This window comes from Heptranchias perlo, chromosome 5 (assembly GCF_035084215.1).
Source record: "Heptranchias perlo isolate sHepPer1 chromosome 5, sHepPer1.hap1, whole genome shotgun sequence".
NCBI lineage: Eukaryota > Metazoa > Chordata > Chondrichthyes > Hexanchiformes > Hexanchidae > Heptranchias > Heptranchias perlo.
In genome coordinates this window covers 11,609,806-11,624,111 of record NC_090329.1, presented here as the reverse complement: position 1 = coordinate 11,624,111, position 14,306 = coordinate 11,609,806, and positions in this window count along the sequence as shown.

Here is a 14,306-nt window from a genome sequence, read left to right as displayed (position 1 = left end):
GGCCAGAAGTCCAGTGTAGTATTGAGGGAGTGCTGCATTGTCAGAGTGACGATGAACTGAGGTGCTGTCTACCTGCTCTGGCCGTTCGGGTCAAAGTTGAAGATCCCATGCCAATACTTGAAGAAGAGCAGAGAGTTCCTTTGATGTCCTGGCCAACATTCTTTCATCAATCATTACCACCATAGTAAAAAGATGAACTGGTCATTCATCTCCATGCTGTTTATGAGTGGGCTGGTGCAGAATGGCTGCCATATTATCCTTCACAACAGAAGTTTCTGGATTTCAAAAGATCTCATTCTATTTGCATACCATGTTTGTGATGCATTTTAATCCTAGTGGCACTTTGATAGGACCACATAAATGGCCCCAATATTTACTGTCACCAGGTATGGGGAAAATATGGGTTACTGCTCATAATTTGTAGCCAGACAAAGGACACATTTCAGCTCTTGATTCCTGTGACAGTTATAGCTTCCTTTACACCATTGTCTTGGTAAACGGCTTGATGGCAATTGCCATAAATGGACCACATCCCTTATGATCTGAACTTTGTGTCATTTTACTCTTCGTCCCTGCAGAGTGCAAGGATTAACAACCCATACTTTGCAATCAGTCAGAAAACACATATTTTAAATAAAATAAAATCCCCACAAACTTGCACTTTACAGTCAATAAAGCAAAACACAATTCTGATGTCTTGTGACATTTACGTAATTGGATTTTATGCTGATATATGGTAGATTCGATGGTGATAATATTATTGAAATGGGTGAATAATTACTGCCCATTGAAAATCTAATGGTTTACGAAGCACAACTGCACTATGCTCAGCTAACCTATTTATAATGGGCATTAAAGCATTCTTTTTTCTGGCATTCCAGGAAATGTTTTCTTAAACTAGACTGCTTCATTAATGGTTGCTGCAATTGAATTGAAAGTTATGTGTATTTCATTCAGTGCTCCCCTTACCTTGAACTTGATGAAAGAGGAGGAGAAAGGGATGTTTTGAAGATCTGACTGCTCCCACCAGTACTAAGCAACTGTATTTACTGGGGCAGGGACAACTATCTGACAATGTGCGAGGAGAAGTGCCTCCGCCAGCTCATGTTCAGCAAGGATGAAGTTACAGAGCTGTGAACAGACTTGTAGAGAACCTCTACCACAGGAGCAGTGCTCTCAGTTATCACTACCTACTACAGGGAACATTTACAATATATGCAAATTTGCACAGATGCATAAAATAGATGACTTAGGCATTGTTTTAATGACATTCATTACCTTTCCCACTGAACAGCCATAACAGACGACATGGCTGTCCAATATACTGCTGGATTCCCCAAAGGTCAAGGGTCCTTGATGATGTCCTTGGAGACATCCAAGTCCTTAGAACATAAAAAGATAAGAAATAGGAGCAGGAGTAGGCCATAAGGCCCCTCGGGCCTGCTCCGTCATTCAATAAGATCATGTCTGATCTTCGACCTCAACTCCACTTTCCCACCCGATCCCCATATCCCTTGATTCCCTTAGAGTCCAAAAATCTATCAATCTCAGCCTTAAATATACTCAATGACTGAGCATCCACAGCCCTCTGGGGTAGAGAATTCCAAAGATTCACAACTCTCTGCGTGAAGAAATTTCTCCTCATCTCAGTCCTAAATGGCCGACCCCTTATCCTGAGACAATGCCTCCTAGTTCTAGACTCTCCAGCCAGGGGAAACAACCTCTCAGCATCTACCCTGTCAAGCCCTCTCAGATTCTTATATATCTCAATGAGATCATCTCTCATTCTTCTAAACTCCAGAGAGCACAGGCCCATTCTACTCAATCTCTCTTCATAGGACAACCCTCTCATCCCAGGAATCAATCTAGTAAAACTTTGTTGCACCACCTCTAAGGCAAGAATATCCTTCCTTAGGTAAGGAGACCAAAACTGTACACAATACTCCAGGTGTGGTCTCACCAAAGCCCTGTACAATTGCAGCAACACTTCCTTACTGTTATACTCCAACCCCCTTGCAATAAAGGCCAACATACAATTTGCCTTCCTTATTGCTTGCTGTACCTGCATGTTAACTTTATGTATTTTGAGTACGAGGACACCCAAATCCCACTGAACACCAACATCTAATAGTTTCTCACCATTTAAAAAATATTCTGTTTTTCTATTCTTCCTACCAAAGTGAATAACTTCGTATTTCCCCACATTATACTCCATCTGCCACCTTCTTGCCCACTCACTTAACCTGTCTATATCCATTTGCAGACTCTTTGTGTTCTCCTCACAGTTTACTTTCCCACCTAACTTTGTATCATCAGCAAACTTGGATACATTACACTCGGTCCCTTCACCTAAATCATTAATATAGATTGTAAATAGCTGAGGTCCCAGCACTGATCCTTGCGGCACACCACTAGTAAGAGACTGCCAACCTGAAAATGACCCGTTTATTCCTATTCTCTGTTTTCCGTCCGTTAACCAATCCTCTAACCATGTTAATATATTACCCCCAACCCCATGAGCCCTTATCTTGCGTAACAACCTTTCATGTGGCACTTTATCGAATGCCTTTTGCAAATCCAGATATACTACTCCTTAGACACAATCCACGTCGACATGAATTGAAAGGTGCTCCAATCCATTAATGTTTCAGTTGATCAGTGATCATGAACAGCACATCATGCAGGCCAATAACTGCTTCTCAAGTAGAAATCATGATTCTTTCTGGTCGATGCCATTTGGCAGAATGTCTCGTCGCCAAAACTGACCAACAGACACCAGGATGTAGCTTGGATGGCGGTGATAAGGGCCCTCCCAGTGCGGTCTTTCCTACATGCACGGAATCTCAGTGCCACTGCGAGCTGCCCTCAAGGCTGCAGCGGGGACGAGACCATCATCCACCTCCTAGTGGATTGCTCCTTCGCATAGAAGGTGTGGAGAGAGATGCATTGGTATCTGTTCCGCTTCCGGTTCATCCCCAACAGCTCGGTAACACAGGATGCTGCGCTTTACGGGCTGTTCCCCAGGACGCACACCGTGACAGATATCAACTGCTGCTGGAAGGCCATCGACTCGGTGAAGGAGGCCCTTTGGTCCTAACCCTAACCTGTTGATCTTCCAGTTGAATGAGCGAGTGTTGCCGACTGGCACACCCCAAGGTACAGGAGTACGTGCTGCGGGAAGCACTGAAGCGAGGTGCGGCTTATGCAAAGGCTGTATGGGGAAAGGCCACTCTGTAAGGCCACCCCACTTTGTAATGTACAGAATGTATTAGAAGATATGTACTGTGTTTTGAATTGTAATGGCGGGATCGGAGTGTGTACCATCTGTATTGTATTGTTTCGAATTGTAGTTGTGTATTTTCATTGAACTCTGTGTTGTTATGAACTGGATAGTCAGGCGGTGAAAGGTAGAATACTAAAGCCTAGTCTTCAGTTGCTTCCAAGCCTTTATTCACAGAGCTCCATATTTTCACCCACCCACACCCTAGGTCAACTCTCTTATAAATGGATACAAGAGAGTGCGCAACTGATACACACCACCTGAATACAATTAACACTAATTGATGTAAATCACATGGATACACTTAACATGTGTATCATAGAATTTTATGAAATAAAGGCATATTTTGAATTTTAAAAAGTCATGATTCTTTCTGTGCCGCTTTTATTTGAAGGTAAAGGTGGCAAGGATGGCTCCTCGGAAACTGAGGATACAGTCTTCAGTCATGGCTAATGACATCCTTGAGCTAGCCACAGTCAGAAGCAGAGCACAGGTATAATAAAGCCAATACAGCTACCAGAATCCTTATCAAGCTTCAGGTACTTTTATAGATTGGGATGCCTTACAGGACAGCCCTACCAGGGTTTCAAGGTCATCACTGAGTGCTGCATGCTGCACAACTTTGTAATATAATAAAGTCTAATTGTGGAGAAGGAGGAGGAGAAGGTGGAGGGGGTTCTGTCCTCCGTGAGTCATTGGCCTGCATGATCTGGTGTTCGTGATCACTGATCAGCTAAACATTGATGGATTGGAACACTTTTCAGTTCAAGTAGATCTGGACTGTGCCTTGGGACTAGGATGGCCACAAGGTTAACCAAGACCAGGGCAGGACACAGACACTGACTGTTACTGCAGAAACAACTGTGCATCCAGAAAGATTATTGCCCCAGGCACATATATTGGAGCCATTCAACTAAGTGCCTGAGTTGGCCCATGAACTACCTTCCTGTCCACATGAACTCAATCGTTGATCCTCTGCACTACATAGACTAAAATCCATCTCATTCTTTTGCTCTACTGCTACCTTATTCTGTCATCAGAAAGAAATTTTGAAAGAATTTGCAATTATCTTGCACTCTATCATGTCCTGAGGATGTCCCAAAGTGCTTCACATTCGATAAAGTACTTTTGAAGTGTAGTCACTGTTGTAGCGTAACAGACTTTCTGAACAAAGATCAAATTAAGTGTAAGCAATTATTTCGCCCCTTTGTGTTGTATGTGTTGTTTTAGTTCCCCTCGCCCCATGGTGTTTTCCCTTAGTGGAAGTATTTGGTTTGTATGATTTTGTTCCTAATCTGTGACTTCTAAGTGATTCTAGTAGAAAAGGTAAGTGTGATGGCTGGTTGCTGGATCTCAGTGGCAGCTGCTTGAGATTAATGTGGCCCAATATTTTCTTCTGATGGCTCCTGAAATGGCCCAGCAGCTGCCTCCACCACATCTGCTGCTGTAGTGTCCGGCTGGTCCGACCCACCCCGCGGTGTATCTATTGTCATCTGCATAGGGAGGGAGAGTGGATGGGCCAGATGTGACATCGCCAAAGAGACAGCAGGTTCCCAACAGGCCAGCCCTTCAAGATTATCACACATGGCAATCTTCTCTGCCAATTATCACAGTTATGATATTTCAGTAAAACTATTTATTTGTATAAGACTCAAGCCTCACCCCTACTTTGATCTGTCCCATTGGAGCACAAACCATCAGCCTAATTTATGTACATTCATTGGGATCAAAATTGATGAATTCCACTTGCAAGAAAGTCCAAAATCAGCAGAGTGCAGACAACTGGATTGACATTTTGTCTTTTTTTGCACACATTTCGATGTGTTGGCACTTTGAATTTGGGGCATGGCAAGAGGTGGAAGTCTGATGAATTCTATATTTATTGTGCAGCCACAATTTGTGCAGGTGAGCAGGTGAAAATGAATTGGGAATCCATCGAGTCGCACAGTCGCAAACTGAGCCCAAGGAGTTTACAGCTCCATGTCTTTGTTATGGCTGTGCTATTGTATTGGTGTAAATATTACAGGGGCTGAATGCCCTATTCCTGCTCCTAACATTTCCATGTTCCTATATTACTATTAATATTCAACTTGATGTTGCATTTCTTACTGTGCTAAAACTTTTGCTGTGCGTGTACCATTTTTGTAATGAATCTCAAAATCTAACCTGAAATATGAAACTCCTTGTTCTGGTTAGGCAAGAGATTTATTTTTATATAACTTAAATTTATCAAATACTAGAAAAAAATTGAATGGTTGCTGATATGATCACTACTTGCCCAACAGTTTTTCTTGACTTCAACTTTTTTTGTAACTTTTTGTAATTGTTGAAAAAAACCCTCAAATATGTAATACATTGCAAATAAAAGTGAACACCCACTTATAAAGTAGAGCAACTATGTTTCTAAATCAATTCTAATTCCTAACCTACGTGCCGTTTCTTTAATGTGACAAATCTGAAGTATATTTTGTTCCCTCACTTTTACCCCACACCAGCTAAAAACTACAATGTCAATTTCTTTTATCCTCTGACTCCTTTTTCCCATTTTCCCTATATATCTTTCCTGATAGATGTTCTCAGCTCTCAACTCTCAGCAGCCTCCTTTACTCAACCTCCCTTTTCTGATTTGACATTTTTCTCATCGACTCAAATGGTCATTTCCACCCGTTTGTCTGTAACTTGTGTGCACGGTGTCTGGTAGGGCTGGAAGCCTAATACTGAATAGAGCATTTTGTCAATGGCGTATTTCTGATGAATGTTAAATACCGCTCCACCACAATTGGAGCATCAAATCCGACTGATTATTTTTAACCACACATGCGTTTTGTTTTAACAACTTCCTTTCTTCAGTTAAGCACCTTGAAATTATACTGTGGATATTACGGTGTAGGAACACTTAAATGCATCCGTATGAAGTGTTTCGGTCCACTTTTTTTTAATGGAGGCAGATTAATAGTGGACAAAAGATGCGTGTTAAGCGTTCATATGATAAAAGTCGCACTGCAACATTTTTGTAAAAGTCCACTCAAATTATTTTTGAGTATTCAGGCTTGTTTCCTCAGGGCCGGTATGATTTTTTAGTAACTGCAAAGCAGCTACATCAAGGCTCAGTTCTAGACAATCTATTCCTGTCATGCTAGAAACACATACCAAGAATTGGATCACTTCAGATTTTACATTCAAATTGAGCTTTGAAGATACAAAATTTGGACAGTTGCACAGCCAATCCAAACTTTGAACCCACGCCTAATCTCTATCATTATTTTGAGAAGCATTAAGACAGGTTCACCTACCATTCCACCCACTGCCTTGGATTGGAAGGATACACCAGTCATGCACTTAGCAGCCCCAAATGTCCAGGAGGGCAGCCTCTTTCTCCCAGTGCAAGACGGCTGTGAGTACAGTGTGACTGCGGGGGAAGTCGGTCGAGACTCGGATTCGATGGGTCCCGAGCCCAGGCCATGAATTTCCCTGTCTGGCTGTTTGGGGCGGGAATCTCTGTCCGTCCCATATATGGTCAATGACGTTGGAGGAGGGAATTCCTGCACCCGGGATTTCCTCAGCCCTGGCCTCCTTATAACACTGAGTGACCTGGTGGCTGAAAAATAGGGTGAGAGAGAGAGAGAGAGAGATAAGTGTGGGTCCAGTAATCCAAACAAACATGTTTGGAGGGAAAAAGCAGCTGCCATCACCCATATAGCGGACTGCAAAACCTTGGGTGTTGTAAATCACAGTCTAGAAAACAGAATTTAATGTAAACTTATTACTGAACGTTCATCTTAAATAACTGACACTGGATGTAATAAACAGTCTTATTTATTAACTGTCTCCACGAGAAAATAATTATTTTAAAGAATTACCTCGCTACAACCTACAAGCAATTCATGCAATTGTGATTAAATCAGAAATTGAGGTAAAGTGTAGCAAATAACATATGGAATTCATAGACAAAACTATTAAATACAACATTAAAATGGAGAGGGGAGAAGTTGGTTAAGAATATAAAGGAAGAACTTGCATTTATATCTGGGTTAGATATTGCCGCAAGCGCAACATTACATAGTTAACACATTACAATTAACTCAAAATATATAGGTGAGTCGGGTCAGACTGCCTGTTTTTTAATGGCTAATTGTGCTCTTTGTTATTTTGCACATCTCGCATCCAGATTGAACACGTAGGCAAGGCAAGCCACATATGAAACTCACAAGACACTGTTGTGACCTATCGGGCATCAATCTTATGCACCACTGCCATGTATTACATGCCTGCGGATTACCATGGACAGACGCCTCCGCTAAATTTCCAGATAGCATTTAAAGTAAAATAACTTTCTTGCTGCTATTTGTAAAACCGATAACGGCTGTCATCACTACGGTGGGGAAACTCACAGCAAGATATTAAGACTGTGCCGTGTTTGTAAAGGAACAGCTTTCCCTGAAGTAAAATGGTACTGGTTAGGGAACATTCGAATTTCTGAGGAACTCTGAGTTTCTGTTTCATCTTGGACCTCATGCCAATCACAGGACAGACGGATCAAAAAATGTCTTTGACTGCAGTACAATCAGCATCCAGTTGATTTTTTTTTTGTGCTTTCAGTCTCTGTAAAAAAGTCACCCCTCAAAATGATACACATGACAACATTTTGAAAGAAATAAAACCACAAGAAAGCTGATTTTTATCTTGACAAATTGAATTGGTTAAACTCAGATTGGGTCAGAATCGTACCTTGTTGATGTGTAGGAATATTCTTGCATGCTCTAAAATACATGATTTGTCCAGTACTTCACACAGCTAAAGGTGAATCTTTTTCATCTGTAAAAGAAGAAATCTTTAATTTTCTGTTTCTGTTTCTGGGGGCACCGTGACATTCCAAAGCAACTTCTATCCTTTATTGTGCAAATTAACTTTTCAGATCTTCCAAATCGCCTTTCTCGATTAATTCCTGAACACTTTCGGAAGATAAGACAAAAATCAGCCATTGATTCATTCTAGCAGTGTAAAATACATGACATTTATACTGATATTGTATACCTTGAGGGTTCTATAACAAGGGGACATAGATTCAAGGTAAAAGGCGGGAGGTTTAGAGGGGATTTGAGAAAGAACTTTTTCACCCAGAGGGTGGTTGGAGTCTGGAACTCACTGCCTGAAAGGGTTGTGGAGGCAGGAACCCTCACAACATTCAAGAAGCATTTGGATGAGCACTTGAAATGCCATAGCATACAAGGCTACGGACCAAATGCTGGAATATGGGATTAGAGTGGACAGGGCTTGATGGCCAGCACGGACACGATGGGCCGAAGGGCCTCTATCCGTGCTGTATAACTCTATGACTCTATGACCTTACCATGTCATTTTTTTTTTAAATGCAATCAAATTTACAATGAATGTAATAACAGAACTGCATTAATGATTACAAGTATATTTTATTTGAGGTAAGACACAACAAAGATGCAAAACAATAAGTTTTTCTTCAAATGCTTATCAGTTTGTTCAGGTCTCATCAGTCTTATCTACCTCCTGCTTATCTAGTATTAAGCATTGCTAGGTGTTGGTTAAAACGTATTCTTAGCAGTAAAGGTGAATCCATTTAGGGTTATCAACATCAAAAATTGTTATAGGCTTATTAGTAGGTAGGAGTGGCTTGGCTCAGTGGTAGGAGTGAGATTATAACGGTTGTGGGTTCAAATCCCACTCCAAGGACTTAAGCACAAAATCCAGCTGATACTCCAGAGCAGTACTGAGGGAGTGCTGCACTGTCAAAGGTGCTATCTTTCAGATGAGCCATTAAACAGGTCTTATCTGCTCTCTCAGGTGGATGTAAACAATCCCATGGCACTATTCAAAGAAGAGCAGGGGAGTTCTCCCTGGTGTCCTAGCCAATATTTATCCCTCACTAAAACAGATTAGGTGGTCGTTTATCTTATTGCTGTTTGTGGGACCTTGCTGTGCACAAATTACAACTGTGACTACACTTCACGTGTTGCAATTAAGGGTGAATTTGTACATGCCAGCAACCCTTAAAGGGATACAGCCACTTAAGACATCCAACTGCAAATATTGTTAGTTTGTCAAACTGCAATTAAAAGTTAGCAATCTTTACAAAGGCTGTTCTGGTGAGAGGAGAGAAGTGTCTGGCAAAAACAGAATGAACTCAAACCCAATGAGGAGTCATGAAAAAGAGTCCATGGGGAGAACTTTAACCCCCAAGCAGGGGTCAGCTGGGGTCGTGTGGGAAGTAAAAATTGTAGAAACTTGAAGCGCGACTGCAACCCGGCTCCAACGCGCCCACGGCCAGGTTTAACGGAGGCATGTTTGGCTTTGTGCAAGTAACCGACTCGCCGGAGGCAGGTCGATCATTAGGACAGGAGGGACTACACACTGAGACTGAGCTTCCTTGATCTATCTGAGGAGCAGTGCCCACACAAGCTCAGATTGAGCCAGCAGGTGGTCGCAGACATCTGCAGCCTCCTTCAGGAACAGCTGCTCCCTGCTGGACCTGGTGGCCACCCATTGCCATTCGCTGTCAAAGTCACCACTGCCCTCAATTTCTTTGCCTCTGGCTCCTTCCAGTGCACCTCCGGAGACATCTCCAGGGTCTCTCAGTCGGCTGCACATAAATGTAGAAGGTAAGTAATGGATGGGTTGTTTTAAAGGGCGTCCGCTTATGTGGACTTCTCCTGCGATGGCAATAGCCAGAATAAGCGGGCAGTGGGTTTCGCCTCTCTGGCTGGCTTCCCACGGGTGCAGGGTGCAATTGATTGCACACATGTCGCAATCCAAGGACCACCACATGAACCAGGAGTTTTTATCAACTGCAAGGGATTTCACTCCCTCAATGCACAACTGGTGTGCAACCACAAGAAGAGGTTCATGCAGGTGTCCGCTAGAGTCCCTGGGAGCTGTCCTGATGCTTTTAAACTGCGGCAGTCCAACATTCCAAACCTCTTCCTACCAAGAAATAGAATGAAGGGCTGGCTCATTGGAGACAAGGGATATCCCCTTCAAACTTGGCTCACGACACTTGTGAGGAATCCCACCGCTGAAGAGCAAGAGCACTACAACCAGAGCCACGTGGCCACCAGGTGTGTCATCAAACAAGCCATCAGCATGTTGAAGATACGCTTCAGGTGCCTGGATAGATCTGAAGGCGCCCATCAATACTCCCCAGCAGGAGTGTCCAGAATCATATTGTTGTGCTGCGTCCTACACAACATTGCGCAGCAGGGAGGATTAGAGGTGGAGGATGACCAAGGTGCACATCAATCATCTTCTGATGATGAGAACATTGGAAAAGATGAAGAGGAGGAGGAGGAGGAGGAGCAATATGAAGATGGGGCACCCATCACCAGACTAGCCGTGTACGTTGCTGCCTGGGATGCCAAGGATGGGTACATGTCAGCCATTGTGTCTGAGCTCCTTCCACCCTGTCGGAAACAAGTCCAATGTCATAAACCACATAACAATTTGCCTTTAATGAAGACCTCAGTTTAAATTAACTTTCCCTCAAACCCAAAGTTTGTACTGACTGAACTTATCGCCGTGGAAGCGAGATACAATTTGCCATTTTTAAATAAGGTTTTGTATGATTACTGGAAGAAAATCAAGTTCCTTCCTTTCCCAAGCAAAGGGCTGGTACTTTCTTGAATGATGGTTTTAGTTAATCCAACACTACGGTGCACTTACTCCATATTTAAGACTATTTACAATTTATTTCCATCTTTTAAATAAATGTAAAGAGGTCTTTTCTTGGGATGAAGTCTTCATGACTCGTATCTTGTCTAAGTGCGGGCTGTACTGTGGGGCCTGTTGCTCCAACCTACTCTGCCATCCAATATGGAGCAGGAGACAAAGGTGATGGAGTTTGTTTTTAAGCTCAACGTTTCAAGAAAACCATAAAGATTTGCAGCAGTGACAATCTTTTCTGACAATCCTAAAGAATGCAGAAGATGGGCAGTCATTGAGTAGGAGTGAAAATTTCTTTTTATTAGGCAGCATTCACGGGAAAATAAGTCAACCATTCAAAATAGCAAAAGAAAATCTCTTCTCCCCCCCCCTCACCCCTCGCCCTCGGATTACTCTTTCCCCAATAGTGAGGGGACAGTCAGTTTTGGTGGACGAATATTCTAAATATCCAATTTAACTGTTGGATAGGTGAGTCCAAACTCAACTAATCCGCTTTGGTCCATCTGAGTAAAGAGCTGGAATTTAACTTGATAAAAGCATAGTTTATAGACGATGTAATTGGTATACTTCAGTGCTTGTCCACTTAGTTTCACCCCTACCCATCAGAGCTGGCACATGATGGGTCACCTGCAGCCAAGGAGGTGGTTAAGAAATGGAAAAAGAACAGCCACCCAATGACAGGTCTCCCCCTCCAAGTTCCATTACTGAGTGAATCTGGCTCCTCAATAAGTGCCCAGTTTGTCCCATTACAGAAACCAATTAACCCAATTTAACATGACCTGATTATCAGCTGCCATTATGATCTACGTTCACAGCTGCCCTTATGTGGACAATGGATTTATAGCCGTTTGATGGGAATAAATCTTAGTTCTGCCTATCCTGATGTGATGCCAGCATGAAACAATTTTTCGTAACAAACTTAACATAGAATATCCCAGGGGAATTTGAACTCAAAACACAAACAGCCTGACATCAACATTAATTTGGCATCTTATTTCAGGGAAGAGAGCATGGTGACTGGTGTGGGGAATAGAAGGGTCATACATGGGTATTTGCCAAGATGCTGTTGTGAATTTAGGGCTAAGGCACATTGTGGGGAAAGTGTGTAGCTGACTGAGAACTCCATCTGCCCCATTCTCTCCCTGCCCTCAGGGTGGTTGGCACCACATAAATGCACAGCTAAAGAAAGTCCTCGCTTTGTAGTTACATCAAGTGAATCTGAAACTAAAACCCCTCCCTCCCTCCCACAGGGAGGCAGATTTTAACCATCATTCTTCAAAGCCTTTTGCTGTGGGTTTCAGTGACCCATTTGATAAAGCAGGATTACACACAGATTTAGAAGTAGAATTTCAGTATGCTCCTGCATCGAATTTCAGGAAAAGGATTAATTTCTGCTCAAGTTGCCTTCTTCATATGTGGACTCAGCATCAAGACTCTGAGCCCAGGGATAAATTTGATACAATAGATCAACATCTGTGGCGAGATCAGACGAGTTACCATTTCAGCTGTAGGCCCTTCATCAAAAAGGGAAGGATTTACAGATGAACCACATTTAAAAACACTCACCACAAGAGACAGAATGGTCTGTTAAGTGCTTAAGGGAAAGACAGGAGATGGTCAAATATCTGAAGCAATATTAACACAAGACAATAGGAGGCCAGTGAAATTCAGTTAGACATTTGGGACTGAACATGTGAATAGCTGAAGCACGGGGATGGGCGGGAGTATGGTGGGCAAAAATGGAAGCACAAAAAAAATGGTAAAAATGAAGCAGGATCCAGTGGCCCAGGAACTTGAGCGAATAAAAGTGGAGGTCACAGGGCTGCAATGTGTCCAATAGAAAGATAAAATGTTTTCCCTTGAAACAGTGTAGAGACCAAATTAGAGGTCGGATCGGGATGGGAATTGAAGAGTAACAAGAAGCAGGTATCTCAGTGTTGCACACAGACAGGACACTGATGTTTGGCAAAGTACTCACCTAATCTGCATTTGGTCTCCCCTCTGTGAGCAGTGAATACAGGATGTGCTAGTTTGGAGGCAGCAGATACGAATTGCTGTCTCACCCAGAGCACCGGACAGTAGTGTAGGCAGAGGTGAACTGAAATGTATTGCATCTCCTGTGCTTTCATAGGAATATGCTGGGGAAGGAGAGTACATGCTAGGGGTGATGGAAGAATGAATGAGGAGTACCTGTGGAAAGTGTTGGGGGAGAGGTTAGCTAATTGATGCTGGAGGGGGTAGAATATGATCGCTCTAATGTGGAAGCTGGTGGAGACAAGCAGGAACCCAACAAGTTTTTGCTGAGGGGTGGTGGTGGGGGGGGGAAGAGTGGAAGAGTTGATGGCTGAGGCACTGAGAATGCAACAAACCCACTCAAGGGTCCTGTCTATCACAGTGAAGGGGAATCCTCAACTAAGGAGAAAGGAGGTTATTTCAGAAGTTCTGGTGTGGAGGGTGGCATCAGATGGAGAAAAGGTATGGAGACAGTGGGGTGGAAGTTTACTCCAGCTAGTTGTGGGAATTGGTGATCTTGAAAGGTGTCAGTGGAAAGCCAATCCTGGAGATAGAGAGAAGTCTAGGGGGAGAAGTCAGATGGTCCACAGCAGGGAGGGGTAGAAATCTGAAGCTCTGAAATGAGATTCCCTAGATCAGGGTGAGAGTGGGAAACAGCAACAGGAAAAGAAAAATCAGGGAGGGAACCTGATTCTGACTGTAAAAAAAGTGCTCAACATAATCTATAAAAAGAGCTGGAAATTAGCTAACTCCACACAGACCATATATGGAACCTGGGACTTTCCTGGTCTATCCATCTCATGTCCTGACTGGAGAAACTTGCTGAGCCTTTAAGGCAGCTTATTCAACATTTGTCCATTTGTGATGCCATTAAAGGCAAATTGAGGAGTGTCACCAAATTATTTCGCAGCGTGTGCTTCAAAGCAATGAGGAAATGTTTGGCACGGGTCATAAAGTTGTTCTATAATCTTTCCTGCATGCAAGTATATCCTTACAAGAGACATTGCATAGTGTCCATTCCAATCTAGTTTCCCTGTCACTACTTCCTGAACAAGCTGCTTTTACCAAAAAGGAATTTGTTCCAGCTTGAATATAAGTTGGATCATTTTGTTGCAAGTTACTAAGTCGAAAGAGAACGCAAGCAATGGAGAAAATTAAATACAATTACAAAACATGGTTTCTTTAAATCATATTCCAGCACCATGACTGCATGAATTATTCCTCAGGTGGATCTGATCAGAAGTTACGTCGCTGTTTAACTTATTACATATTAAATCCAGTTGCTATGCATTTGTCCTTATCTGAATGTTGCTAAAAGCAAAAT